Genomic DNA, 25,741 nt, shown 5'->3' on the forward strand with positions numbered 1-25,741 from the left:
AAGTATTTTTGACCTAAAGCTTTAAAAATTTGATTTGTAAAATACCCAGCAAGCCACATATTTTCTGAAAGTACAAGGCCTAGAAAATTAAAAAGATCTCCTCCTACATGAACACTCAGCACTCGGGTGGACCCTGCAGTTTATCACGGGACCATGGTATACAGCTCAGCCAAAAAGGTATATAGGGCCAGTATTTAATGTAAAAAGAAGATTTATAAGCTGTGGGCACTGCGGGGGGGGGGGGGGTTAACTATTTTCATATTACTGGGTTTAGTAACACTTTAAAAATCTTATTTTATCTGATGACATTAGCAGCACTGAGAACAAACACAATCCTTTCTTTTAGTACCACCTTAATGTCTTCTTTAGCCTTCTGGTCACTGGCTTCAACTTTACTCTCCTAGGGTTTCTGAAACAAACGTTTTATTCTAGTAAAGGACCTACACCTGTTACATATGGGGTACACTATGGGGGTATATGGGTACTCCTTTTACTGAGGAGTAATTATCCATTGCTGTGCAAATGTCAGCCCCTGACGTAGAGCTGCACGATTAATCGTCAAGAATCATTATCGCAATTTTTTCCCTGTTGCGATCTTGAAAAAAAGTGTTTCACGATTCTTAACATGCAAAGAATTTTTTCTGCTCTTCTGAAGCCACAGCCACCAAAAGAAAAGAAGAAAAAAACTGGGCAGTCTGCCGAGAATCAAAACATTCTTTAGCAGTGAAACTTAGCATTGTAATAATTTGTCAATAGAATAGACTTTGTGTGTAAATGAGTAACGTTTAACCACTTAAACACTGAGGGCCGGTTCACACAGCAGGCGAGGCGAGGTGACTCCGACTTGCCTCGCCGCGACCTGCCGCGGCCTCAGCGGCGACTTGCAAATGACTTCTGTATAGAAGTCAATGCAAGTCGCCCCGAGGTCGCCCAAAAGTAGTACAGGAACCTTTTTTCTGAGTCGGAGCGACTCGAGTCGCTCCTCTCAGAACGGTTCCATTGTACAGAACGGGGGCGACTTGCGAGAGCGAGGCGAGTCGTGTCGCCTCGCATCGCCCGCTGTGTGAACCGGCTCTAAACCTTTTTCTGACATTTGTTGGTTTCAAGTTAAAATCATTTTTTTTTTTTTGCTAGAAAATTACTTAGAACTCTCAAACATTATATATATTTTTTTAGTAGAGACCCTAGAGAATAAAATGGTGGTTGTTGCAATATTTTATGTCACACTGTATTTCCGCAGCGGTCTTTCAAATGCTATTTTTTTGGAAAAAATTACTTTAATTAATTTAAAAAAGAAAAAACTAACCAGTAAAGTTAGCCCAATTATTTTTTTTGTATAATGTGAAAGATTTTACGTTGCGAGAACCGTGATCTTTTTATTCTAAGCAAAAAAAAATGTGATTCTCATTTTGGCCAGAATCGTGCAGCTCTACCCTGCCATCATCTCAGACTGCCATTCAGAATCACAAGTACCTTTGTTTTGTTGTTTCCCTTGGAAACCAGATTATCAGAAACCAGCAATGGATTTAATTTTTAACTACTCCTCCTCAGGTGTAAGCCCTTGTACACACGGTCGGAGAATCCGTCGGAATGTGTCCTATCGGACCGTGTTGTCGGATAATCCGACTGTGTGTGGTATGCATCGGACTGATTCCTTCGGAATATCCGTCGGACCAAGTTTTCCAACATGTTGGAAATATTCTCCGACCAACTGGTCCGATAGGACATACTCCGAACATGTGTAGAGAATTTTGATCGGACAAAGTGCCACGTATGCTCAGATCAAATTCCTACATCAAAGCTATTGGCTACTAGCCTGAATGTAGTCCCATCGTAACGAAATTACGGCATCACGTTCTGAAAGATCGGATTTTTCGACAACTTTGTCCGACCGTGTGTATGCAACAGTTTCGGACAAGATCCGACGGACAAAATCCGACGGATTTGGTTGTCGAAATCTCCGACCGTGTGTACAGGGGCTAAGACGTCCTCAAGTTTAAGTGGTGATACTAGGATGAAGCTACAATAAACTGGATGGATCAGGGAGTAACCACAAAATGATGACATATAAAATAGCGGTGCCTGGTCCCTCTTTTATAATAACGGGAAGGTGTCTCCACTATACCAAGAAAACCAAACACAAAACATAGGATGTGACAGCTACTATTGACTACCACAAATATTCAATCATTTATCACATTTTACAATAAAAATCCATTATATGATGGTCTAGTGTTCCAGCCCTGGTGCGTGCCTGTAGAATGCAAGCAAGGTGATTATAGAGAGATCTACCCAGTATGCCAAAAGTCCTCTAATGCCGCATACACACGACCAGACTTCTCGAAAGCAAAGGTCCTACGGAACAAATCCGTCGGACAATTCGATCGTGTGTGGGCTCCATCGGACCTTTGCTGTCCAAAAATCTGACGGACTTTAGAAATAGAACATGTTTCAAATTTTTCCGCTGGACCCAGTTCCTATGGAGAAATCCGCTCATCTGTATGCTAGTCCGATGGACAAAAACCGACGCTAGGGCTGCTATTGGCTACTGGCTACGAACTTCCTTATTCTAGTCCAGTCGCAAGTCATCACGTTCGAATCCGTCAGACTTTGGTGTTATTGTGTGTGGCCAAGTCCGTTCATTGGTAAAGTCCGTTGGAACTCCTCCGAAAGTCCGTCGGGATGACCATCGGACCTAGTCTGCCGGAAAGTCCAGTCGTGTGTACACGGCATAAGCATATGCTGAGAATGTTCAGTCCTGTCATTTAGAATTCATACTGAACTCTACACCCTGTGTTTCTGCCTTGTCCAACCTGCACATTGTAAACCTAAAATATAACCAAAGGCAAAACTTTTTTTTTTTTTGATTTAGACAGTGGAGAGGAATTAGAACACATGTCAGTTTTTATTGCTGGTTCTGTCTTTGTTAAGGAGATTTACACTCTATATTTTTCCTGTTTACCATAATCATGAAATATGAGAGTAAACAAATTCCCAAATTTGAGTTGTCCCCAGAAAAGTAATAAAGGGAAAATCCTCCATTGGGGTACTAGTTAAAGGGATTCCCTTAATTTCGTATCACTTCCTGTTTATCTATGGAACAGGAAGTGAAGGGAAATCTCCAAAATGGGACACAGGTGGAGGGGAAAAAAATCTGACAGGAGTTATAGCCCTCTCTTGCTCTATCCTAAATGAAAAAGAAAGTTTTGCCTATAGTTCTACTTTAACCGCTTCCAAACTGCCCCATGTATATATGTACTGTGGCAGGGCGGCCCTTCAGTGGAAAATCACGTACCTGTACATGATTTTGATTTCCGGGTCTGGGGTGTGTGCACATGCCGCCAGCGACCAGCTCCCTCTTTGATTGGACACAGTGGGAGCCAAACATCGGGTCCAGCGGTCCCTATGTAAACAAGACAGATCGCTGTTCTGTGACAGGAGAAGACAGAGATCTTGTGTTTCTGCTAAGCAGGAACACGGATCTCTGTCTTCTTACAGTGCAAGCACATTTAAACCTTTGATTGCCCCTGATGTTAAGCCCTTCTCTGGCAGTGTTATTAGTACAGTGACAGTGCACATTATTTAGCACTGATCACTGTATTGATGTCACTGGTCCCCAAAAAAGTGTCCCTGCAAGTCGCTGATCTCTGCCATTTGATTCCATAAAAATATCCCAAAGTTTGTAGACACTATAACTTTTGCGCAAACCAATCAATATACGCTTACTGGGATTTTTTTAAACAAAAATATGTAGCAGAATACATATTGGCCTACATTTTTTTTTAGCACTGATCACTGTATTGGTGTCACTGGTTCTCAAAAAGTGTCACTGAGTTTCAGATTTGTCCACTCTCATGTCACAGTTGCATGTCGTAGTCCCGCTAAAATCGCTGATCGCCACCATGACTAGTAAAAACAATAATAAAAATAAAAAGTCCATACAACTATCCAATAGTTTGTAGACGCTGTGCAAACCAATCAATATACACTTATTGTTTTTCTTTTTGTTTTGTTTTTTTTACCAAAAATATGTACCAGAATGCATATTGGCCTAAATTGAAAAAGAAATGAGATTTTTTTCTATTTTTTTATTGGATGTGTTTCATAGCACAAAGTAAAACTTTTATTTAATTTATTTTTTCAAAATTGTCTGTCTTTTTTTGTTTATAGCGCAAAAGATAAAAACCGCAGAGGTGATCAAATACCACCAAAAGAAAGCTATTTGTGGGGAAAAAAAAGGACGTAATTTTTATTTGTGTACAATGTCACACAACCGCGTAATTGTCATTTAAAGTAACACAGTGTCATATCGCAAAAAATGGCCTGGGCATGAAGCAGGGTAAACCTTCCAGGGCTGAAGTGGTTAAGAAGTGTTCACCGTCCTAGGTACCTCATTCCCTGTGTTATTTATATTGCACCTGATATGACCCTGGACATGTGTGGGTGGAGCTCCTTGCTTGTAGTAATGGTTTTTATCTGAGGGGATTCTGTGGGTGGAACAGCATTTCTGGGGTTGCTGTGTGTGGGTGAAGACGGGATGGGGGGGGCACCGCATTGGAACACTGCATTATCATATCATGGATTTTTATTGGGAAATGTATTAAATTATTGAATATTTGTGGTAGCCAATAGTTGGTGTCACATCCTATGTTGTGTGTTTGATGCAGGCACCATCCCTATATCAACAGTTTCAGCAGCTGATGCTCTTTCATGTAGAAATGACTCAAGTGGCTATACAGCCACTCAATCACTTCTACAGGTGGCGGAAAGGGGAACCGCTTTGATCGGGGACATCCTGTTCACTGCACAGAGAGAGAGGAACTCACATTGTTCCTCCTTCTCTGTGAGATTAGAACCCAGAAGCGACAAGGATTCTGTCACTTCCGGTATGATGCTTGTACGAGCCATTACCGGCTAGTACAAGCATCTGATTAAACCGATCTTTGAAGGCCAGAGGAGACATCTGGCTTCTAATAGACCCTAGATCTCTACATAAAGAGAACTTGTCATGCTTTTGGCTATCACAAGGAATGTTGTTCATCCCTTGTGATAGCAATAAAGTTCAAAAGAAAAAACATTAAAGGGACAATGTAAAAAAAATAAAAAATTCCCAAAAAATAAATAATAAAAAGGTTTTTAAAGAGCTTCCTGTCCCCTGTGCTCACATGCGAATGCATATTTAACCGCCTGCCAACCACTGCACGATGATGTACGTTGGCAGAATGGCACGGCTGCACAAATGGGCATACCCTTATGTCCCTCCGTCATCGCAGGCTAGCGGGCGGGTGCATGCCGTGAGAGCATGCCTGCGGGCTCTTTATCCGCCGGTGGCCCGCGATCGTGACACGGAGAGACAGAACGGGGAGATGTAAACAAGGCAGTGACAGGACAGGGATCTACTGCTCCCAGTGATTTCTGTCATGTTCTAGTGAGCCCATCCACCCTACAGTTAGAACACTCTGAGGAAACACACTTACCCCTTGATCACCCCCTAGAGTTTAACCTCTTCCCTGCTAGTGACATTTATACAGTAATCAGTGGCTACTTTTAGCTCTGATCGCTGTATAAATGTCAGTGGTCCCAAAATAATGTCAAAAGTGTCCGATCTGTCTGATGCAATGTCGCAGTCATGATAAAAATTGCAGATCGCTGCCATTAATAATAATAAAAAAAAATAATAAAAATGCCATATATCTATCCCCTATTTTGTAGATGCTATAACTTTTGTGCAAACCAATAAATATATGCAATTATTTTTTTTTTGCGTTTTTTTTTAACCAAAAATATGTAGACGAATACATATCGACCTAAACGGAGGAAGAAATTTGTTTTTTTATACATGGTTTTCGGATATTTATTATAGCAAGTAAAAAATATTGTTGTTTTTTTTTTTTCAAAATTGAGGTGATCAAATACCACCAAAAGAAAGCTCTATTTGTGGGAAGAAAAGGACGTCAATTTTGTTTGGGTTCAACGGCGCAGGAACGCACGATTGTCAGTTAAAGCGACTCAGTGCCGTATTGCAAAAAAATGCCTTGGTCATTACAGGGGTAAATTGTTTTCTGGGGCTGAAGGGGTTAAGTCCGGCACATGTTTGTAAACAGTGATCACACCACACATGTGAGATATCACCATAAACGTCAGAGTAAGAGCAATCATTTTAGCTCCAGACCTCCTATTTAGCTCTAAAGGCTTTTAAAGCCTTTTGAGAATATCAAGATTTTTAGATACCGTAGTTTGGCCCTGTTCCAAAGTCCTTTGCAATTTTAAAGCAATGTTATGCCAACTACATAGATAGCAAACATGTCAATATTTGTTATCTATGTAGTTGGCATAACATCATCTTTTATATTTTATCAAACAATTGTGTATTATATTTTGTTTGTGTGCACTAACATTTTTTGAAGTGTATTTTTTCCAAAACAAATTGTGTTTAAAAAACTGCTACGCTAATACCGTGCGACCCACTGAAAATGGGTACTCTGATGCAGTGGTGGGCATAAGCACGGTATGCCCATATGGTGTGACTAAATCCCCATATTTATTTATTAAGATCAGGTGTTTTTAAGTAGCCTTGTAAGATTTGAAAGTAACTTTTTTTGTATGTCTGTGGTTCTAAAAAAAATTGCAAGACCCACCATTTTATTCTCTAGGGCCTCTGCTTAAAAAAATAAAATATAAAAGGTTTGGAGATTCTAAGTAAATTTCTATCAAAAAAAATATATAAAATTTTTATATGTATGTGAGAAGTGTTAGAGTGACCTGGGAGTCAAGAGGTTAACTACTGTCAGGAGCAACAATTTGTTTTTCAGACTCAGTGTCTGTAGAGGGAATACACACAGATGAGTGAATATCTCCCACTGTAATCTCATGACACATCATTTCATCTGTCACCAGATACTCTGCAGGCAACTACCCTGACATCTGGCATTTATTATAGGCAACCAGGTTCGTATCATATGTTTTTTTCGGTGAGTCTCTCTGGCATAACATGCTGTTCCTCATATCCAGTATTTAACATTTAATATATTTAACATATATTTAACATTTCTCCCTGCATTTCAGGGCTTTTAATGGGTTTACCACACAAGCCTACTTCTGGGTCAGTGATTCCAATCTATTTAACCACTCAAGGACTGAGCCTTTTTTTGAGATTTGTTGTTTAAGTTAAAATCATTTTTTTTTTTTTTTGATAAAAAAATTACTTAGAACCCCCAAACATTATATATATTTTTTTTTAGACACCCTAGAGAATACAATGGCGGTCATTGCAATAATTTATGTCACAAAGTATTTGCGCAGCGGTCTTACAAGTGCAATTTGTTTGGAAAAAATACACCATCTTAAATTAAAAAATAAAACAATGGTAAAGTTAGCCCAATTTTGTTTCTATATTGTGAAAGATAATGTTACGCCGAGTAAATTGCTACCCAACATGTTACGCTTCAAAATTGCGCCCGCTCGTGGAATGGCAACAAACTTTTGCATTCAACAATCTCCATTGGCGACGTTTAAAAATGTCTACAGGTTACCAGTTTTAAGTTAGAGGAGGTCTAGTGCTAGAATTATTGCTCTCGCTCTATTGATTGCGGCGATAACTCACATGTGTGGTTTGAACAGCGTTTTCATATGTGGGCGCGACTTATGGATGTGTTCGCTTCTGCGCGCGAGCTCGGCGGGACGGGCACTTTACTTTTTTTTCTTATTGATTTTGCACTGTCCTTTTAAAAAAAAAGGGGGTCACTTTTAGTCCTATTACAAGGAATGTCAACATCCCTTGTAATGTAAAAAAAAGCATGATTGGACCTCTTTAATGTGCGATCTGGGGTCAAAAAGACCTCATGTCTCACATTTAGACTTAAATGCAATAAAATAAATGGAGCTGAGTGGGGGCCATCTTTCGCTCATTCAGCATCCAGTCTCACAGGGGAGAGGACCCAATTGTCTCCTCCTCTACCAACGGCTCCGGTAAGCAGCGAAGACAGCGAATCAACCGCAGAGACCACTTTTATCTGAAAGTCAGCCGCCCTCTGTTTAAGAAGATACCAGGGTTATGGCAGCTATCTGCTGCCATAACAATGGTATTCCACTGCAAAGTACCGACGTATAAAGACGACGGCTGGTCATTAAGTGGTTTTTAATGCTACCAAAATCAGTGTGTGCTGTAATTTACCTCCAGCATTGTTCCTGTTTCTTCTTGTTGGAGGCTGCCATTTTTCTGAAGCCCAGAGCCCCTGAGCATACGTAAATGAAAGATACGAACATACGTTTGCATGTCCAATTGTGTTAGTTAACATTTTTGGTGGTTGTGGTTCTGTGTACTTTGCTGTGTACAATACTGTATCTATGACAATAGATAATATTAAACTTAACGCTGCTCCTATATTAAACTTATATTAACCAAACTATTACATAAAGTGCTCATGCAATCAATAAGTCCATTGTTGTACAATCATAAGTGAAAGTCCATTCATGCAAAAAAAGTGCCAAATGTAATGGATTCTTGCTTGTGAAGATAATTCTCCCGCTCTACAAGACTCTGGTCCGGCCTCACCTGGAATATGCTGTCCAGTTCTTGGAACCAGTCCTCAGGAAGGATGTACTGGAAATGGAGCGAGTACAAAGAAGGGCAACAAAGCTAATAAAGGGTCTGGAGGATGTTAGTTATGAGGAAAGGCTGCGAGCACTGAACTTATTCTCTCTGGAGAAGAGACACTTGAGAGGGGATATGATTTCAATTTATAAATCCCGTACTGGTGACCCCACAATAGGGATAAAACTTTTTTGCAGAAGGGAATTTAACAAGACTCGTGGCCACTCATTAAAATTAGAAGAAAAGAGGTTTAACCTTAAACTATGTAGAGGGTTTTTACTGTGGTGCCGCATACACACGACCAGACTTTCCGGCAGACTAGGTCTGATGGGATCAGTCCCATCCAATCATGTGTGGGCTAGTCCGATCATTTTTCGAACAAAAAAAAAAAAAGACTGACCTAGAAATACATGTTTCAAATCTATCCGATGGACTCAATTCCGACGGACTAAAAATCGGGAAAACTGTTTGTCTGTGTGCTTGTCCGACGGACCAAATATGATGCAAGGCAGCTATTGGCTACTGGCTATTGGACTTCCTTGTTTAGTCCAGTCTTACGTCATCACGTTCAAAATGAACACACTTTCGAACGGACTTAGTCCATTCCTGTGTGGCCTAGTCCGTTCGTTTGGAAAGTCTGTCGGAAATCAGACGAAAGTCTGTTGGGAAGACTGTCGGACCTAGTCTGCCAGAAAGTCGTGTGTACGCGGCATAAGAATCCCTTCCACAGGTGGTGGTCTCAGTGGGGGGACATCGATAGTTTCAAGAAACTATTAGATAAGCACCTTAATGACCACAACATACAGGGATATACAATGTAATACTGACGTATAATCACACACATGGGTTGGACTTGATGGACTTGTGTCTTTTTTCAACCTCACCTACTATGTAACTATGTAAGATTCCAGTGCTACTCCGTGCTCCCCTCTTGAGTCCCCACTCACCAACAAGAAGATTCAAAACTGCATGGTCTTTATCCTGCACCAATGGATGGGTCTATCTCCTTCCTTCTCCGATTACAAGGTTCTTGTTATGGTGGTATGAGATATACCAATGAAGAGAGAGATGTATATCGCAAAATACTACTAGGTTTATTGGAAGTGTTTAAAAACAAATGCAGCAACAGCAATGAAAAGTCATATGGGTATGTAAATAACGATCGCTGCCGTAGCGTGCTTTCCAGCCGTCAGATTGTGCTTTCTATCCCGCTTCAGGGACAAGATAGAAAGCACAATCTGATGGCTGGAACACACGCTATGGCGGCGATCATTATTTACATGCCCTTAAGACTTTTCATTGCTGTAAGTGTAAGTTTAATATTATCTATTGTCATTCTATGGGGTCTATGACCTTACACTATAGCAGCAGCTTCTTGGTACACATAAAATGCATTTTATAATCCATGTTTATATTTCAGGATTAATTGGGATATTTTATATCTCACAGACAGTAAAGCACATCTAACCATAGCGCAGGTATTTTGACTATTTCAGTAGTACTGTATCTATATTTCAACCTTTTTTTCCACCTAGTATTTGTGTGAAATGTGTTATAAACCTGTTACAGTAATTTATTGGGCCGATTGTGTTAGTTGGGTACCTCGGCTAGCTGTGTTGGACTTAGAAACAAATTGGACTTATGAACGTGCTCTTGGAATGGAACTCGTTCGTATGTAGGGGACTTACTGTACCTTCAAAAGCAGCCAGGCTGAAGAATCTATGCTTTTCTCTTGCCATTTCTTGGCTCTTACATCTTGCAAAAGTTATGCCTAGTACACACAATTAGAAAATCAGATGAAAAATACAGCTTTTTTAAAGCAATTGTATGATAATCTGATCGTTAGTACAAAGCTTCTGAGAGCCAATCACGGCAGTTCATGCAAAATTATCCGAAGGGACAAACACAAAATTATTTCTCGTATGATACCATTGTTTAACCACTTCAGTCCCAGAAGGATTTATCCCATCCCTTTTTCTCTCACAAATAGAGATGTATTTTTGTGGTATTTGATCACCTCTGCGGTTTTTATTTTTTGCGCTATAAACAAAAAAAACGACAATTTAAAAAAAAAAAAATTACTTTTTTTTATACCTTTTATTATTATTATTTTTTTTTTGTTATAATAAATCTTTTCATCAGTTTAGGTCAATATGTAGTCTTCCACATATTTTTGTTAAAAAAAAAATCGCAATAAGCATATATTGATTGGTTTGCACAAAAGTTATAGAGTCTACAAAATAGGGGCTATATTTATAGCATTTTTATCATTTTTTTTATTTTTTACTCGTAATGGCGGTTATTTGCGATTTTTTAGTGGGATTAGTGTATAATGTCACTGGCAGGGAAGGGGTTAACACTTGGGGCGATCAAGGGGTTAAATGTGTTCCCTGGGAAGTGTTTTTAACTGTGGGGGAGTGTACTGACCGGGAGTAGAGAGAGATCGTTGTTCCCAATCACTGGAAACAGCAGATCTCTCTATACTTCCCTGTCAGAACAGGGATCTGTCTGTTTACATTGACAGATCCCCATTCTGGCTCTCTGAGGAGCCATCACGGGTCACCGACAGACATCAAGGCCGCCGGCCACGTACATCGGCTCCGATGACACGATGCAACGTGTGTGCCCCCTTTACCCCTTTAGACAGCCGCCATACAGCTACGGCAAATCGTGCAGGGAAGCCAACCTGCCACCAGAATCAGAAGGTCCTGCTCGTTAGAGCTTACAATCTAAGGCGGGGGGGGTGTCAAGAGATACAAGAGGTAATAACTGGGGGGGGATGTGCTGATGAAGAAAATAAATGTACAGTTGTTGCGTGGGGGACAGATAGGCGTCTCTAAAGAGATGAGTTTTCAGGGATCGTTTGAAAGTGGACAGAGTAGGAGATCGTCGAACAGATTGAGGTAGAGCATTCCAGAGGATGGGAAAGGCTCGGGAGAAGTCCTGGAAGCGAGCATGCGATGAAGAGACAAGAGAGCTAGAGAGCAGGAGGTCATGGGAGGAGAGAAGAGAATGATTTGGTTGGTATTTTGAGACAAGGTTAACGATGTAGCTGGGGGCCAAGTTGTGGATGGAAGTTATTGTTAGTATCTTGAATTTATTTTGTTGGTTGAGTGGCAGCTAATGGAGGGATTGGCAGAGAGGGGTAGCAGACGCCAAGCGGTTCGTAAAGTTGATGAGCCTGGTAGCAGCGTTCATGATGGATATAAGTCGAACCTATTTAGAGGTAAGCCAATGAGGAGGGAGTTACAGTAGTCCAGGCAAGAGTTGACCAGAGAGATAATTAATAGCCTTGTGGTAGTAGAGGCAGTAAGCTTTGGAGAGAGATTGGATGTGAGGCCGAAAGGATAGTTCTGAGTCCAGAATTATACCTAGGACCTTTGCGGGAGGTGACGAGTTGATAGTTGAACCGTTGATTTAGACAGAGTGATAAGTGGCACGTGAGGGAGGAAATATCATGAGCTAGGTTTTGGATAGAATGAGTTTCAGGAAGTGATGTGACATCCAGGCTGTTGTCTGTTAGTAAGTTGGTGATGTGTGAGCAGTGTTCATTTCGTCGGCTAAAATATTTTTGTTGACTAAATTAATACTATTTTAGTCCACAAAGCGAAAACATTTGAGACGACTAAAACTAAAATAGCATTTTAGTCAAAAGACTAAAATACGACTAAAACGAAAATGGCCTCTTAGTCAAAAAGACTATGACTTAAACTAAATTAACACTTCACTACCACATAAGAATGTTAACCACTTGCCGACCACCGCACGCCAATGTACGTCCCTACTTTGGGGACGGATATTGTTGTTATGGCAGTAGCTAGCTGCCATAACCCCGGTATTCCCGTGTTCGGCCGGTGGTCAGCTACACGATAAAAGAGGTCTCTGTGGCGGATTTCCCTGAAGGCAGCGAGAGTAGGAGATTGCCTAGAGAGTTCCAATGGATGGGAGAGGCTCTGGAGAAATCTTGGAGACGAGCATGGGAGGAAGAGACAAGGGAGCTTGGGAGTAGGAGGTCCTAAGAGGAGCGTAGAGGATGATTTGGTGATATTTAGAGACAAGATTGGTGATGTAGCTCGGAGGAGAGTTGTGAATGGCTTTGTATGTTGTGGTTAGTATTTTGAATTTAATTCGCTGGGCGATTGGAAGCCAGTGTAGGGATTGGTGGAGAGGGTTGGCAGACATTGAGCGGTTGGTAATGTGAATAAGTCTGGCAACATCATTCATGATAGACTGAGTAGGGGATAGCCTATGGAGAGGTAGGCCAATGAGAAGGGAGTTGCAATAGTCAAGGCGAAAGATAACAAGGGAGTGAATGAGTAGCTTGGTGGTTTTATTTGTTAAAAAGGGCCTATTTTAAGAGATGATACAGAGGTGAGGTCTACAAGTTTTCGACAGCGATTGGATTTGGAGCTGCAAGGACAGGTCAGAGTCTAAGATTACACCTAGTACTCTGACATGAGGGGAGGGACTGATGGTTGCATTATTGATTTTTATGGAAAAGCCATGGAGGGGGGGGGGGGGGGGGCACAGGCAGGGGGAATATTACCAGCTTGGTTTTAGAGAGATTTCGTTTAAGGAAGGGGTGAGACATTCATGCTGATATTTGAGTTAGTAAGGCGAAAGGAGACTGAAGGAATGAGGTGAGGAGCAGACAGATAGATTTGGGTGTCATTGACATATAGATGATATTGGAAGCCATGGGTGGTTATCAAGTGACCAAGGGAGGGGGTGTAGATAGAGAAGAGAAGGGGTCTAAGAACAGAGCCTTGGGGGACTCCTACAGAAAGCGGCAATGGAGAGGAGGAGACAGAGTTGTAGGTAACACCGAAGGAGCGCTGTGATAGGTAGGAAGAGGACCAGGATAGAGCAGCATCTTGAAGGCCAGGAGAGGGTGGTCAACAGTATCAAAGGCCGCAGAGAGGTCAAGTAGTAGGAGTATGGAGTAGTGGCCATTGATTTTTGCAGTTAGTAAATTATTAGTGAATTTTAGTAAGGCAGTTTCTGTGGAGTGCTGCGAGTGAAAGCCAGACTGTAATGGGTCAAGAAGGTTATTATCACTTAGGTAGGAGCTAAGACGGTTTTAGACTAAGTGTTCTAGAAGTTTAGAGGTGAATGGGAGCAATGAGATGGGCCTAAATTGTTCAGGTTGGTGGTGTCCAGTGAGGGCGTTGAAAGTATGGGATTGATCAGTGCATGTTTTAGAGAGGAGGGGAATGTGCCACTAGAGTGGGAGAGATTGAAGATGTGGCGAGCATGAGGGAGTATAGGATAGGATAAGAGGGTGACCATAGAAGTTGTGAGGGAACAGTATCCAGGGGACAGTTGGTTAAGTGGGCATCTGAGAAAAGTTTTGTAACCTCTTCAGTAGTAGCCAGTTCAAAAGGTAGGCAAGGTATCCTGAGTGGGGAAGATGTACGCAAGGTGGAGGTGTCTTCACGTATTGCATCAATCTTGTCTTTGAAGTGATTGTCTATCTCTTGGGCAGTGAGTAAGTTAGTGGGTAGGGGGGGTGGGGGACGAAGCCGAGAGTTAATGATTGAGAAGAGCTGTCAGGATGACAAGGTATTAATGAGGCGGACAAAGTAGGCTTGTTAGGCAGCATGGAGGCAGGAATTGTATCTTAGGAGGGCAGATTTATATAGGGTGAAGTTCTGAAGGCATTTGGTTTTACGCCAGAGTCGTTCAAGAGATTTCTAGTGTTGTCAGTTTGCCAGGCTTGTATTGGTCGGGGCATGATATTCAAAGCAAACTCCCCCACCCATCCATGTCTCTGTGCTTTATTTTGCTAAGAAATCACTTTGAACCCCCCATCCCCTTAGCATTTCTGGCTATGGTCAACTTGAGTAAGGGTAGATGATTCATGTAGCATTTACTTCCTGGAATTCATCTGCCCTTAGCTCAGGTTTGCAGGCAAGAGGGTGTGATTAAATGAAAAAGCAGTAACTGAGGAAATGTAAAAATATATTTAAAACATGTAAATATGATATACTTTCCTATCTATTTACTAATGCTGGTAACATGAGGATTAAAAATAGTCCATGTTGACCGAAAGAGTGAAGTTCCGTTTATGTAAATCACACCATTCAACTTGCTAATATATCATTCTATGTACAGTTAGGTCCATATATATTTGGATACAGGCACAATTTTCATACTTTTGGCTCTGTATGGCACCAATAAAAGTAAAACAAAACAATCCAAATTAATTTGAAGTACAGACTTTCAGCTTTAATTCAAGGGGACATAAATATCAAGTACAAATTTTAGGAACTGCAACCAATTTTTTTACACAGTCCCTCCATTTTCAGGGGCTCAAATGTAATTGGACAAATTAATATTTTCAAAAATAAAATGTTCATTTTTATAATTTTGTTGAGAATCCTTGTCGTTCAATGACTGCCTGAAGTCTGGAACTCTTGGACATTACCAAAGACAGGGTTTCCTTCATTCTGATGCTTTGCCAGGCTCTAACTGCAGCTGTCTTCAGTTCTTCTTTCTTTGTGGGTCTTTCTGCCTTTAGTTTTGTCTTCAGCAAGTGAAATTCATGCTCAATTGAGTTGAGATCAGGTGATTGACTTGGCCATTGCAGACTATTCCACTTCTTTTCCTTCAAAAGCTCATTTTGCAGTGTGTTTTGGATCATTGTCCATCTGTACTGTGAAGTGTTGGCCAATCGACTTTGCTGCATTTGGCTGAATCTGGGCTGACAGTATATCTCTAAACTCTGCAGAATTCATCCGGCTGCTTCGGTCTTCTGTCACATCATCAATAAACACCAATAACCCAGTGCCACTGGAAGCCATGCATGCACATGCCACCACACTGCCTCTACCATGTTTTACAGATGACGTGTGCCTTGGATCATGAGCTGTTCCAAGCCTTCTCCCCCTTTTTTTTCTTCCAATCATTCTGGTACAGATTAATCTTAGTTTCATCCATCCAAAGAATGATTTTCCAGAACTGGTCTGGCTTATTTAAATGTTTTTTGGCAAAGTCTAATCTGGCTTTTATATCCTTCAAGCTTATTAATGGTTTGCACATTGTGATGAACCTTCTGTATTTGAGCTTGTGAAATCTTCTCTTGATTGTAGACTTTGATATGCTCACCTCCTGGAGAGTGTCCTTCACTTGTCTGGATGTTGTGAATTGTTTTTTCTTTACCATAGAGAGGATCCTACAATCATCTACCACTGGTGTCTTCCGTGGATGTCCAGGCCTTTTTATGTTGCTGAGCGCACCAGTGTGTTTTTTCTTTCCTCAGAATGTACCAAACTGTTGATTTGGCCACTCCTAATGTTGCTGTTATCTCTCTTACAATGGCCTTACTTACCTGGACATCTCCTTTGAGCTCATGATGTAGGTTCACAGCAATAGATTCCAAATGCAAATACGACACAAAGGAGTAGCCCAAACCTGGCCATGAAACAGCTTTTGGTTCAATTGTCCAATTACTTTTGGCCCCTTGAAAAAGGGGGGGGGGTGGCTATTCTAGGAGCTTCCTCCAATTTGGATGAAAAATCCTTTCTCCAATTTGGATGCACATACCCTTTCAGCCCATATCCATTATATAACTATAGCTTGAATATGTTTTGGTAAATACCTGGAAAAAACAAAAATTGCCTGTGTCCAAATATATATGGACCTAACTGTATATGCAATGTATTTGTAAACTACATCAATTGTAAATAGCAATATTATATACAATGTATATTTAAAAAACATTACTTGTGAAAGTCTCTAAAAAAATGTTTACTCACTGCTGTTAATCACTCTCCTAAATCACTCACTGGAGTCGATTGGCCTTCAAGTTGGTAAGGTCTGGACAAACTTGTTATCTATTAAAAAGATCCCCTTGATTGGGCCTTTACCGCTTACAAACTTTAAAAAAAGAAAAACTAATCCCACGCACATTATTTTGTGCTGTAACAGCCAATGGTGGAGCAAGATCATCCAGTGCCAGGGCAATGAGCAGAAACTGCACCATTGACACCCCACCATCCCACAACCCTCTGACCTTTCAACCTTCACCATTTACCACCAATGAGTGGACAACTGAATGGGACCAATATCAGCATGCATCAAAATGTTTGTAATGTCTGGGCCATGCAATTAAATAGTACCAATGCTTGTGTTACACTGCAACAAACTGAAACGTTTAAATTGGTGCACAGGTATGAGGCCAATATTGGCAAAGGAAATGTCCCTGGGTTGGTGGTGTGACTGGAATGAAAAATGTTCCTGGGGTAGGGGTGTTTGTGATAGGAAAAATGTCCTTGAGTTGCTGTCACTGAAAAGAAAAATGTCCCTGAGTTAGTGCTATGACTGGAATAAAAAAATGGTGGTGTCACTTGAAGGAAAAATGTTCCTGCATTGGCGGTGTCATTGAAAGGTAATTTGACTCTTAGCCTGTGGTGTCACTAAAAGAAAAGATATGCACCTAAGTTGGTGGTGTCATTAAAAAGAAAAGATATCCCTGCTCTTCCCTTTAACCCCGTCCCCCACATGCCACAATGCTGGCAACGCTGTCATGATGGGAGCGCTCTTTGTGAGGAGAGGTGCGCTGTCAATTCCAAACTCAGAAGCTAGCACAGGAAGTTGGCTTCTGTTTTCAGAACATGTTAATGCTGGAGGTGGCCATACGCCAGACTAAAAAAGCCCAGATGAGACGAGTGACACAGAAGTCACTGATGTTAGTAAATAGAGGAGAAGGGAGCTGCTGGAGTTCCCATCGTACCCCTGTTGATTCACGGAGATGCTGCACTGGGGGCTTTTGCTCCTACTGCCTTCCCAACTCAGGTAACAGCACTCAATCCACCACTTTAGGTATATCCATCTTTCACATACACTACCCAGTCATGGATAAATAGAATAGTTATTCCTGTGCTCCAATGGAATATGAATAAATAACGGTCAATGGTGCTGCAACCACTGTATGGGCCAAACACTACCCCAAAAAAAAATATTTGCAAAAACAATCAAGTGATGGTGTTGCGCTCCAATGTGAACTGTGATAATATAAATACCCACTTACAACGTGGACACGGATATGGGACAAAAAAAATATATAGGTAAAATAATAAAAACCATGATCAATAATGTGCAAAAAAGCAAAATAGGAGTGAAAACGGGCTAAGTACAATAGATAAAGAGTACTTAACAGCTAGCATAAATACAATGAAAAAAAGTAAATAAAATCTGGCATAAATATAGCAGTGAAGCTTCAGAATGTCCAAATGTGCAAACAAAAAAATTAAGGTGCAAGCGATCAAAATAAAGTGGCTTGTCCAAATGTGCAAAGGTGCAACAAGTGGCATAGATTCCACTTAGTATTAAAGTGGCTGTAAACCCTCCCCCACAACTTTGTCCCATGTAAATCAGCATAAAAACCCTAATGATCACTGCTTGTAGATATCTCCTTACTTGCTTAGTATTGTTGTAATCCTTTTTGTTCTTTAGAAAAACATCACTGAGCATGCCCAGATCTCCCCTGATTTACGGCACACTCTCTATGTCTTATCTATCTGTTATCAGGACTTCCTACGGCACACAGCTCTGAACTCCCAGGAGGCTGCTAATCATTCATAGCTTCCTCCTACACACCATGTGACCATGTGACATGACATACAGTGTAAACCAGGGAATGGGACAGAATTACTGTAGACTTATCAGCTGAAGCTAATAGGACTCATACAAGCAAACACTAGGTAATCAGCACAAGTAAATACTATAAAATAAAACAAGTCAGCTATGAACAGGGAAGCAGGGTTGCCATAGAAACGTTAGATTGAGAAGGAGGCTTGGTTAACAGTACAGGAAGTGCTCAATGTAAGGGTGGAAATACACTCCACTGTGGACTCAGAAAACAATAGTTAAGATGGCGCTGCCTAACCCCTGGAAACAAGTTTTTTAAAGTTTATTTAAACAGTAAGTAATATGTGATTTGGGCTGGATTACAGTGGCTATACTTTGACAATTACTTATTATAATGGACTAAATGAAAAGAAGCGTCAGAGTGAGAGAGTTTACTTCCTCTTTAAAGTGCAAGGTGCTGGATGTGGGGTAGCATCAGTAGGGTGACACAGTGACGTTAGGTGAATCTTCGGTGAGAAATGTCACCCGCAGGTGTACTAACTTATTACCTTACAGCTGCAAGGTAAGCAGCATATAGTAAAGCCAGTGGGTCACTCTGGGGCAGAAGGGAAGGAGGCTCTTTCCTTTCTTCTCAGTTGTAGGTCACCTAAAGGGTCACAGCTTGTTTCCAGGGACAGGTACTCAACAGAGTGGTTTGCTCCCAGTGTGTCAAGCAGGTAAAGTAGAGAAACATAGGAGAGGCTCTCTGGTGTAGTATGTTTAATGCCGCGTACACACGAGCGGACTGTATGGCGTACTTAGTCCGTCATACAATCCGACGGACAGTCCGTCATACTTTCGACTGAACGGACTTGACCACACACGGATGCACAAACAGTCCGTTGAAAGCTTGCGCGATGACGCGTACAGCACGTACGACGGGACTAGAAATAGGAAGTCCAATACACAGCAAAGCACCCTTCCGCCGTGTAAATCCTTTCTGAGCATGCGCCATTCTTAGTCCGTCGAACTAGCCTACTGACGAGCGGATTGTCCGCTGAAACCAAAGTACGACGGACAGAATTTCGAAAAATCCGAAATACTTAGTACGCCAGACTGCACGCTGAAAAAGTCAGCTGAAGCCCACACACGAGCGGACTGTCCGCTGAAATGTGCTTCGACTGACTAAGTACGCCATACAGTCCGCCCGTGTGTACGCGGCATAACACTCAATGTAAGTTTATTCAACATAAAGCAAAAAAATAGGGTACGCACATTTAAAACTAGCAACAGTGCATTGTATACAAACGAGCAGCAAGCTCGGATGGTAAAACGCCACTTCCGGTGTCCTGTGTCTAACGTGTATCGTCACTGCCCAGTCATGGAACTCCTATTCCGAGTTCATCAAACAACCGTGACTCAAAGGTTATGTTCCCATTTCACTCCAATCAGCTGGGTATGCATTTGAACGAAATTACCCTGCAATCCAATACCGCAGCCACTGCCTCATATCTCTCACCCGCTATTAGGTCAGCTGCTCTGAACACCACCAATCCCAACAATGTTGGTGGGCTGTGTATCTGTGTGCACAAGCTCTTTCTGATGCGCTTCATCCTCAGGATTTTGTCAAGAGATATCTGGCCCGTTCAAAACCTTGTACTTATTTATTCTGTGATATTAAAACCTGTACCATTAACCCCACAATACCCCACAATGATTGCTAAACAAATTTGATAGAGATACTGTAATCCATAGCATACAGCATATAATATACACTACCATTAATATACAGTATTCGACTGTTATGTATCAAACATCCTCCACATCAAATACAATTATAATTAGTTAGCCCCGTACATTAAAATTAATTATTCACAACAACATAGTGTATATGTTAAAATTAGATACCCCTTATTTGTCACTAATAAAATACTTCAAATTTATACCCAAATTTAAACTCCTAAGTGATATGCCTTGTACACGCTTTTGTCCGAAACTGGTGTTGCATACACACGGTCAGACAAAGGTGTCGGAAAATCCGATCGTTCGGAACGTGGTGGCGTTTGGTGCATACGACGGGACTATGTAGAGACTAGTAGCCGCCTTGGCCTTGTAATTTTATCTGAGCATGCATGGCACTTTGTCCATCGGAATTGTCTACAAACGATCGGAAAAAGTCAGATCAGATTTTTTTGTCGAAAAATTTTAGATCTTGCTCTCAAATTTTTTCTGGCAGAATTTTCAACGGAAAAAGTCTGATAGAGCCCACACACGATCGGAATTTCCGACAATATAATCCGATCGGACCTTTTCCATCGGTATTTCCGACCGTGTGTACAAGGCAATAAAGTCTTTGTGATATAAATCTTTTTAATCTTTGTCTTTGATACGGTATTATTTGTTTCAAATTCCCTCCCCTTTAATTTAATTCTGTTTTTTTCCCCAAATTGTAATCTCTGTGGATTTGTAATATATATACAGTATCTCACAAAAGTACACCCCTCACATGTTTGTAAATATTTTATTATATCTTTTCATGTGACAAAACTGAAGAAATCACCCTTTGCTATAATGTAAAGTAGTGAGTGTACAGCTTGTTTAACAGTGTAAATTTACTGCCCCCTGGAAATAACGCAAGACACAGCCAATAACGTCTAAACCGCTGGCAACAAAAGTGAGTACACCCCTAAGTGAAAATGTCCAAATTGGGCCCAAAGTGTAAATATTTTGTGTGGTCGCCATTATTTTCCAGCACTGCCTTAATCCTCTTGGGCATGGAATTCACCAGAGCTTCACGGGTTGCCGCTGGTCCTCTTCCACTCCTCCATGACAACATCACGGAGCTGGTGGATGTTAGAGACCTTGCTCTCCTCCACCCTCTGTTTGAGGATGCCCCACAGATGCTTAATAAGGTTTAAACCTGGAGACATGCTTAGCCAGTCCATCACCTTTATCCTCAGCTTCTTTAGCAAGGCGGTGGTTGTCTTGGAGGTGTGTTTGGGGTCATTATCATGTTGGAATACTGCCCTGCGGCCCAGTCTCCGAAGGCAGAGGATCATGCTCTGCTTCAGTATGTCATAGTACATGTTGGCATTCATGGTTTCTCCAATGAACTGTAGCTCCCCAGTACCAACAGCACACATGTAGCCCCAGACCATGACACTCCGACCACCATGCTTGATTGTAGGCAAGACACACTTGTCTTTGTACTCCTCACCTGGTTGCCGCCACCCACTTTTGACACAGTCTGAACCAAGTAAGTTTATTTTGGTCTCATCAGACCACAGGACATGGTTCCAGTAATCCATGTCCTTAGTTTGCCAGCAAAGTGTTTACAGGCTTTCTTGTGCATCATCTTTGGAAAAGGCTTCCTTCTGGGATGACAGCCATGCAGACCAATTTGATGTAGTGTGTGGAGTATGGCCTGAGCACTGACAGGCTGACCCCCCCTTCAACCTTTGCAGCAATGCTGGCAGCACTCATACGTCTATTTCCCAAAGACAATGTCTTTGGTCGACCATGGCAAGGCCTGTTCTGAATGGAACCTGTCCTATTAAACTGCTGTATGGTCTTGGCCACCGTGGTGCAGTTCAGTTTCAGGGTCTTGGCAATCTTCTTATAGCCTAGGCCATCTTTATGTAGAGCAACAATTGTTTTTTTTCAGATCCTGAGAAAGTTCTTTGCCATGAGGTGCCATGTTGAACTTCCAGTGACCAGTATGAGAGAGAGCGATAACACCAAATTTAGCACACCTGCTCCCAATTCACACCTGAGACCTTGTCACATGACACCGGGGAGGGAAAATGGTAAATTGTCCCAATTTTGACCTTTCCACTTAGGGGTGTACTCACTTTTGTTGCCAGTGGTTTAGCCATTAATGGCTGTGTGTTGATTTTTGCACTGTTTTACAAGCTGTATACTCACTACTTTACATTGTAGCAAAGTGTAATATCAGTTTTGTCACATGAAAAGATATTAAAATATTTACAAAAATGTCAGGGGTGTACTCAGTTTTGTGAGATTCTCTCTCTCTCTCTCTCGATATACATATATATATATATACATTACACACACACATATACATATATATATATATATATATATATATATATATATATATATATATAATGGTCTGATATTCTATGCTGTTTAAAGCCCCTTATTACATTATACATCTGGTCCCTGATACGTTCTGCAAATGTCTGGGTGGTTTATTCTACATACTGATGTCTACAGGGGGATTGCAACAAATAAACTACCCCTTTTGTGCAACAGGATATAAATTGTTTAAGCTAATATTCCTCATGAGTAACTTTGGATGTGACAGATTCTCTAAATCTTTCTTTGCACGTACTTTGCATCCTACTCCTGCACATAAACCCCAACAATTTTTGTCTCAGTATAGATGCACACTTGTATGTAATTTCTGGTATTTTGGGGAGTAGAGGTTCTAATACCTTATCTCTGAAAAAAGTAGTATTTTTTCATAATAGCCTCAATTTCTGGACATTATAATTTGTGACAAAAAAAAGAAAAATTAAAAAAAAATGTAATTTTCCTTTCCATTTACTTTCATTACTTTTGTAATTTCTCTTTCTAAAGTTTTCCCATTGTACCCCTTATATACAAATTTATCCTTTACATATTTTTCTTCCTGCACAGTTTCTTTTTATAAGAACAAACTACCCTCTGGGCATATTGTACAGGCACCTAGGATGCTGACAACTAAACACTGGACATCTGTTGTTAAAAGTGTGTTTCTTTTAATGCATATGTTTTAAATCCAGAAAAAAAACACCTCTGCGTTGTTATATTGAGATGTTAAATTTATCCCAATATTACTATTAACGTCCCTGAGAAAATTTTACACCCATCGTTGCCCCCACTTTCTGCGTAAGGAAAAGGGGAATCACACAAAATGTTTTTGATTTTAAGACATTTTTTAGTGGTCGCCTCTACCACATTTATATCTGCACTTAATGGACTCCGGTGTTAAACAAAGGCCTGTCCACAATGCATGGTTGGGACAAGGGGTAGGCAGGAGGGGAAGCTGCCCTGGGCACTGAGGTGGGGGGGGGGGGCACCATGAGGAATTTGGGGGGGAGGGAATTGATCTATGAGGGGACATTTTGGAGGGGGTGGGGTCTAGAAAAGGTGATTTGGGGGTATTTATGTTGGGAGGGGGAAGGGAGGAAGAGGATTTGTGCTAGGAAGGGGGATTTGGGGTGTTTGTGCTAGGGTAGGGGGAGGAAATTGGTGCTAGGAGAGATTTTTTTTTTTTTGGGGAGGGGGGGGGGGGGTTATGTTAGCAGGGCATATTTGTTCTAGGAGGGGAAATGTGGGGTAGGAGGGTGGAGGTTGGGGGATTCGGAGTGGGAGGAGAGGATGTGTAGTTGGAAGAGAAATTTGATGGGTGGAGGAACTGTGCTAGTTTTTTTTTTCTTTTTGTGCTGATGGGATTTGCAGAGCGCGAGAGAGGATTTGAGCTGGGGGGGGCTAAGATTTGTGCAGGGAAAAGGGATTTCAGCAAGGTTGTGGATTTGTCCTGGGAGGAGGGGGAATTTATGCACAGAGTTAAGCAAGCTGACACATAATGTTCATACATCTTGGGGGGGGGGGGGGGGCACGATTTGACATCCAGATGAACTTGTCCTGTCACTGTCAATGTACTGTGGATGGACGGCCCGCACAGGCAAAGTGATGTACCCGCCGTTTGTCACTGCATGCTTCTGAGCTTAGCGCATGCGCCCCCCACATGCCAGCACCCGCTGTGATTGTACAGTATTGCCAGCAAGTCTCTGTCAATTTTTCATAGCCGGGATCTGCTGATCACTCATTTACATTCACAGCCCAGAGCTCTGTGTTGACAATCAACAGAGCTCTGAACAGAGAGAACGAGAAACTTAGAGATCAGTTAGTAAAAGCAGCACACTTTACACATACTACACATAGTTCGGCACACATTTAACCCCTTGATCGCAATAGATGTTAACCCCTTCCCAGCCAGTGTCATTAGTACAGTGACAGTATATACTAGTATTAGCACTGATCACTGTATTAATGTCACTAGTTAGTGAGTTAGTCAGTTCCTCCTAGCATTAAGGTCAGATTGCCTGCCACTCTATCGCTGTCCCATTATAAGTCACTGATCACAATCGCCATTAGTAGTATAAAAAAAAAATATATATTCCAAAATATATACACCATAGTTTGTAGATGCTATAACTTTCGTGCAAACCAATCAATATTCTTATTGGGATTTTTTTTATCAAAGACGTAGCAGAATACATTTTGGCCAAACTTTATGAAGAAATGTTAGTTTTATCTTGTTTATTGGACATGTTTTGTAGGAGAAAGTAAAAATCATAGTTTTTTTTTTCCAAAGTGTCTGGTCTTTTTTCGTTTATATAGAAAAATTGAAAGCCCAGTGGTGATCAAATACCACCAAAAGAAAGCTCTATTTGTGTTAAAAAAATTATATCAATTTAATTTGGGTACAGCTTTCATGACCGCATAATTACCAGTTAAAATAGCGCAGTGCTAAATAACAAAAAAAGGCCTGGTCATGAAGTGGGTAAATTCTTCCAGAACTCAAGTTGTCAAACATCACTTTTTCAGATTGACTTTTAACCTTTGCTTCCCCGCTATACAAGTAACCACACAAAATTAGGTTGCTCTTTAAACACATAGTGGGTTCCCCCAAATGGGATCGTTCTCAAATCCTCAAATCTCCTGGGGACCTTTGACCTACACTGGAGTTTTCTTCTCCCACAGACAAACCCCCCGATATTGCTAGGGGAGATAGGCTTTCCTTAACTGAGGCTTGCTACTGTCCCCAGTCATGCTCAATCGTTTCCCCAAGAAGAATTTTAACTTTAAACTTGTTGCAGTTGTCATGGCCTCAGCCTATAACCCAGTACCTGAAACTTCATCAGCAAAATGCACTTTAATCATTCAGACCAGGGTTCCTTGGGTTATACTTTTTGCACAGAAATCATCTCAAACGTTGTGAGAAAGACAATGACATCATCAGTAGGCACCCCAGCTAGAAAATGTCAGCTGGTTTAATTTTAAACATTTTGCTATGTATGAGCAATGGCTCTTGCTTTGGGTTTCTGGGTAGCCATTGGCTCTTTCGTTGCACTCACAGCTGATTTGCACTCTATGTAGCTAGGGTCTTCGCTGCCAAATAAGGCTTATGCCAGTCCACCGCAGACTCCTAAACTGGCAGATTCTGTTTGAGCTCAAATGTGGCTTGCCTATTGATATACCCTTCAGCAGAAGTAACTCTCTCTCATTTTTGCACTGTACTTTTTTAAGAGGTCCATGTCACAGACACTGCTTAAAAATTGCACAATAGCTTTCACCGAGCCAGCAAAAATGTTGCACTGTCACGTTAAGGGCTATTGTTCGCATTAACCTTTTGTCAGTATACTACAGCTGCTGTTTCTGCCAATGGTTCATTTTCATAGAGCAAAACAATTCACAAAAGAATGTACTCTTTAGCAGAGCTTAGTAGACTATACTTTTGTTGCCCGCATCCTCCACCAATGGTGAAGATACATGTTAAGGGTAGAG

At 41.2% G+C, this 25,741-nt stretch overlaps 1 protein-coding gene across 2 annotated transcripts in view; it reads left to right on the forward strand.

The window, feature by feature from the left end:
• Positions 1-25,741, forward strand: part of BICRAL (BICRA like chromatin remodeling complex associated protein) — a 102,355-nt gene that overhangs the window by 12,669 nt on the left and 63,945 nt on the right. The window lies entirely within an intron of this gene.

This window comes from Lithobates pipiens, unplaced genomic scaffold (genome assembly GCF_037356315.1).
Source record: "Lithobates pipiens isolate NorthernLeopardFrog02 unplaced genomic scaffold, aLitPip1_a1.2 Scaffold_18, whole genome shotgun sequence".
In the NCBI taxonomy this organism is placed as follows: Eukaryota; Metazoa; Chordata; class Amphibia; order Anura; family Ranidae; genus Lithobates; species Lithobates pipiens.